Source organism: Bombus pyrosoma, linkage group LG14, assembly GCF_014825855.1.
Source record: "Bombus pyrosoma isolate SC7728 linkage group LG14, ASM1482585v1, whole genome shotgun sequence".
Taxonomy (NCBI): Eukaryota; Metazoa; Arthropoda; class Insecta; order Hymenoptera; family Apidae; genus Bombus; species Bombus pyrosoma.
Window position 1 is genome coordinate 10129486 of NC_057783.1, and position 6000 is coordinate 10135485.

Below are 6000 nucleotides of genomic sequence, written 5' to 3' on the forward strand. Positions count from 1 at the left end.
CAGATGGAACAGGAAGAATCTGTTAATATTAAACTCCGTGATTCGTGATTCACCATTCATGAACACGAGAATTCGCAAACGACTGCTCGTTGCTTTGTCATGAAAAGGTAACGCAGTATCTAATGTAGACGACTATAAGAATCTAATTACAAGAAAGTTTACAAAGATGATTATAATTAGAAGACGATTGTACTTTTACACTTTCGTGAGAAATTGATGTACATACAATATCTTGCAAAAAATGAAACGGATAAAGTTTCCACGCAATAATTTCTTTAATTTCTTTACATAAAGTCGACTTCTAACATTTGTTTATGATATTCATCGAATATATGTTCGTGATATTTAAACTTCATCTTGGAATAAAAGTAAAAGGATCACTTTTTTTTTGCATTTCACCTAAAATTCTTTCAAACCCGAGCTATATTTCGGTCACGGAAACCAGAGATCCTCAAACCAACATTTCCTTCCTATAAACGAAAAGAGCTAGCTATAAAGAAAGAACAAATGAAGAAAGAAATCAGATAGGAAACGTCTAGAAAGATAACAAGAGATCGCTATTTATCCAGACATTGCTAGAGGCTCACTGTCACGTACGTTTTATTTACGACGTGGTTGAACCGTTGCCAATCAATCCATCGACTCCACGTGCTTCTGGCGAACACGACACTAGCTTCTAGTCAACGATCGATATCGAGCGGATATCAGACCCGATATCGAGCCTCGGGGCGATCGTCTCGTGAAAATCTCTGTGGCACCGGTGTAAAAAGTCTGAGAAGTCTCCCAGAGAAAGAATTACGATCGACTGGCGACTATCGAACGTGTGTGCGTTCGATGGAAAGAATGGAGGTTCGCTCCTCTCGAGGAAAAGCGTGCAAACGCGACGCTTCTATGGAGCCGCTGAGGAAACAGGCGCGACATGAGGCTTCGGGAAAAAAAACGAAACGTCACGCGAAGCAACTGGTTGCAAAGGCGAAGAAACCGAGAAGAACCGGCGCGAAGAGAACTTCGCGGAATATTCGCCATGGAGAATCGTTTTTTGGAGATTGTGTCTCGCGAAACTCTTTTCGCGACTGCTCCGGGGTGCCGCTGAAGGGATGATCGTGTATTTGCAAAGTTTCCGAGGTTCGGGTGGGAAAACTGAGTTGGTGTTGCGTTCCATTTGGGAATTCAGTGAGCCACGATTTCTATGTTATTGTGTAGTACATATTACTATTAGGTTATCTCATAAGTAGATTGTCGTGTTCGTCGGAATCTATATTTTTTGGATAGACGACTATAGAAAATACAAATCTTAAATACAAATCTATTTCGCTTATTGAATGTTACAAGGAGGACTATGTCTTGAATAGTTTATATATTTTTACATATTATATTTGTGCATATCTTTAAACCTATAAATGCATAAATATCGGCAATCCACTTATGTATTACAATATGGTTTCTTAGAAATATATTAGTTTATTCAGAAAATTCGTAGCGATAACTTTAAAGCCGATATATCGTCACACAATTGGCATTTTATTGAACAGCATATGCGCTACTTCCTTTAACAACTTTTTGCTATCAATGAATTTCAGACCTTCTTTTTTAATTTTCTGTCCTTTCCGATAACGAATTCCTTCCGGTGGCTGTTACAGGTTTTTAAAGAATGTATGTTTTTAAAGTAATACTGAAATTCGTCGAAGTGATCCAAACACTCATAATTTCACTGCTTATAAAAGAAGATATAGCATACTATTTGAAAAAATGAAGGTGACCTTGAAATATCGTACCCTTCCAAATAAAAAAAAAAAAAATAATAACAGAGTTCTTTATGACATATTAGGTTGTCCCAAAAGTTCCTTCCGTTTTATAAGGAAGTAGTAGATGCACAACATTTTTTGTTTTATATTATTTTATTGAATTAAGTTTGATCCATTTTATTCTATTACTATAAAATGGATGATACATAAATCCGTAAAATAATATAAGATAACAAATATTGTGCATCTATTATTTCACTTATGAAAGGAAAGAAATTTTTGGGACAATCTAATACAAACTTCGTTAATAAAGATTTCTCATATCTTCAAAAATTGTGAGAAATATTCAAAGGGATAAAAATTATTATGTTACTTAGTATATCGTACCATCATTCTTGCAATATTGTGCTTCATAACCTGATTAATATCCTTGTACGTGAATTTCAATAATCAAATTGAAAGTTTAAATATTATGATCAATTAATTTCTGTCGTCCGCGTGTGTATGTTAAGTCCACAGTTATCAGTTATTTGTAAACGTCACATGTTTTAAAAATATGCAAACGAAAGTGATTCATTTGGTTCCATATGTGATTAAAATGATGGATTGTAATGTCTCGCCCTTGTAAAATATTGAAATATATACCGTGTATTAACAATCATTCTAATGCTCCATAATTTTATAAATTTGTTTCTCCTGCTTGATAAAATAAGAACAGAACAGTTAGTCTAGTTTATTCTGGACTGTTTACTTCAGTCACTACTAGCATTATTCTGATATCTTAGTTTACTTAAAAATGCCGTGCAACACGAGACGTCGAAGGAATATGTATTTGAACATGTACGTCGATCTATGACCCGCGGCTGCCACTCGTATCAAAATGGAAATAGGAGACATCAAACATATCTCTCAAATCTAAAAACAAACTCACATGTATAACATCGACATTTCGTCATAAAGTATTTTCCATTCCTCTTGGCAAGCACCTACTATAAACATAAAAACATTCTTAGATCCCTTTTCTTTCTCACTTCGTGTAATTCCTTGGTCTTTACTCGAAAAACGTATAAAGACTCAAAAATGCGAAGTATCGTTTCTTTTATAAAATCAACGAAAGATGATCAGAAGTATTCAGAGAGCTTAGCATGAATTCTCGACACGTGAGATCAAGACAGAAAATAGAAGGAAAGAAGAGAAAGACGAAGCGGGAGAATCTACTTCAATTCTCAAAATTACGTTCTTCCGCTTATCTCGCGTCGACGAAGCCGCGCCAACGAAGGATCGTGTTTCTCAACTAGTCTCACCTCTATTTCGCAAGACTCCCGTGAACGAGATCACGCGAGGACGCGGCGTGAACTTGTTAACGGAAGTAAACGAGCCATCCTGACGACGCGACGGGGCGTCGTCGCGCGAAAATTGTTTGTCGCGGCAGATCCGCGTGGCGATTTAGCCGGACGAGTATTAGGAACGCTCGAGTCAGTGGAAAATCATCAACGGGAGCGAGAGTCAGCCTGATTTATTTATCTATTAGCTGACACTGTACTGAAACGCATTCATACACTCGATACGAATGTATCCAAATTCTTAGAGTATCCGAAAAACGCGACAGACTAGCGGAAAAAGTTAAGAATTTTTGCAACTTTTTCAATTATATTGCAATATTCCAATATGTACAGTGGTGAGCGTAGTTTTTTAATCAGATATATTTTTCATTATACGTTCAAAAGTGATATTTTCAAAATTTGTATCTACGTAATATTATATAACTATATAAATAGTGTTTAATTGCTGTGCTGTTTTCTTTTACATGGCATACATAGTATTTAACTTGGCAACATCTGACATGTTATAATAATGTGTTTACTGTAATAATAATCTCTTCTCTCTAAACCTGACATCTTCTAAAATAACAAGAAAATATTTCAAACAGAAACTTACTTACAGAAATTTAGGATACTTAAAGCTCGCTAACATTTTACGAATTAAAAAATTAGAAAATTTTCCAACTGTCAGATTCTGGATGTGGACAGAGTTCCATTAATTTTTCCATGGAACCTGACGTCTTATAACAAAACAAGACCATATTTCAAACAGGACTTGAAACTCACTGCCAGATTCTGAATATGACGAGAGTTCCCATTAATTCTTAAGATTTCAAATATTTTTACATCACGTGAAAATCCACCGAAAGATAGAATTTGTTCACATTTCTACGAAATCAAGCCGAAGATGCAACCTCAGATTTGCAAACTGAGAAAAAGAATCTTGGGTCATCCGTAAAAGCAAGAAACGGGATCCCATCAGCTATCTTCATCATACGAATCCAGGTCAATCGAATCCTGCTAATTCTTCATACCGTGTCTGTTTTACAAACTCGAGTAAATAGTCGCGTAAAGCGCGATACGAACAAACACCAATAAAAACATCCTTCCTTCCTCCTTTTGAAGTACAATTTAAAACTCCTATGAAACTATCAGGCAGCTTAACGAAAACAAGTATCGAAGATTCGGAGCACTTCGCGAACTTTGATCCTCCAAAATTCTGGCAAACAAACTTTGTGCAAAACCAGCTATGTATTCTACACTTTTATTACAAAATCACCGCTAAAATTAAAAACACAATCATATCTATCGATTCAAACACTAAACCGAGAAAAAGAGTCCCGAGAGCAGATTTTATATTGCACGTTTCATTTCGAAAATCCTCAAAAGCAGACGCTTCTATTGATACGAAACAAGTCATACTCGTCACTCCTAGGATAAATCTATTGATACAATAGCTGTAATAGAATGCAGATATGTAAGTACGAAATCGCAGAGATTATTATGCTCCATGTATATTTAAAAATTTTGACAAACAAAGAGCTTATTAACCTCTAGGCCTCTATTCATATAAAGCAAGTTATATTTTTTACTTCTAGTAACACTAACCCAATATAACTAATAACGTATTTGCACATGCAGAATTTATTGTATTTGTCCACGAAATCGAAGAAAAGGGAAGTAGAGTTCGCACTGCATATGTCGTTTTTAAACTAATTTTAAATTGCTCAAAACAAAAATGTTAATTTCTGAACTCTCACTGAAATGGAACGAATTATATTCCTATCTTGTACGATAAAATCAACACCAGTAAAACTATCAACGTAATCATCTCTTTAGGATGCCAGACATTTAATCGGAAAACCTAGAGAAAGACGACATATGTCGTTTCCAAATTTTTCCTTTCTGATAAATAAAATGAGTCATATCCTTTGTTTCCACTACAATAACGGAATCATGGCTAAAGATTGCCAAATATTTAATCAAGAAACCTGCAAAAAGAATCTTGAACGCAGATATTATACTCCACGTACGTCAACAAATTTCTCAGGAGACAGTGATTCCTCATCCCCGAGATCGTTTAGTTTGTAACTTTCCAAGACACTTAGCGAGCTTCCCTTAGCCACGCGTTTCCTCGACTTTACGATCTCGGCCGCAATCTTCTCTCCGACTTTCAGCCGACTCTCGATCCACGAATAAAGACGTTTCTACGAAACTACTACAGAGCAACGACGTTGATCATTCTCATAGAAATCAATTCACCGATTCTCGTATAATTTCTCTCACGCCGATATATCTCCGATTTACGACTACAATTTACAAATCTCGTTGGTCCACTCTAACCAGGCGGAAAAGAAAGAAAAAGGGAAGGAAAGAGATATTTCTCGATCAAGGGACAACTGGCGCGACCAGGTATTCACGCGTGGTGATCACTCGAGCGAAAACAAGCGGCGAAGAATTACATTCTACTGGTTATCTGTCAGCCGGCCGTGTTCGACTACGGGCATCCGGTTAGACGGTAGCGCGCACTTGCCAGGGTTTGTAACCACTAGACTAATTCACCAGAACCGGGGAGAACGAGCCACGCAAGAACCGAGTATATATCACCGAGCGTTCTTCGGGGAGACAACGACGAAAAGGAAACAAGGAACAGAGCCGTTGCGCACTCGGCGACCGCCGCGGCAAGACTGGGGTCTGCTACCCGGCCGGGGTAGCTGCCATGGCAACCCGACAACCCCCGAAAGCTTCATCCCACGATCGGGTCCTCTCGCTCTTTTCCATGGTCTTCCGCAGTCGTCGATCTCTTCCCGCGCGATCTCTTTCCATCCGTTGGAACCGTCGCTGCACACACGCTCTCTATCCTCTTCTTTTCACCTCTGTTTCACGCCTACCTCTTCGTCCTTTCACTCGTGTCATTTCACTCGCACTTGCAG

At 37.6% G+C, this 6000-nt stretch overlaps 1 protein-coding gene across 5 annotated transcripts in view; it reads right to left on the bottom strand.

Moving 5' to 3' along the window:
• Positions 1–5737, bottom strand: part of LOC122574648 (dipeptidase 1-like) — a 150823-nt gene extending 145086 nt beyond the window's left edge. For 3 of the 5 annotated variants that reach the window (XM_043742448.1, XM_043742453.1, XM_043742450.1), the window contains exon 1: positions 5530–5737. The gene's annotated coding sequence lies outside the window, so the exon portion shown is untranslated. Of the gene's footprint in view, positions 1–5100 lie in introns of all 5 variants that reach the window. The other 2 variants (XM_043742452.1, XM_043742449.1) reach the window with 2 other exon arrangements.
• Positions 5738–6000: the final 263 nt, after the last annotated feature.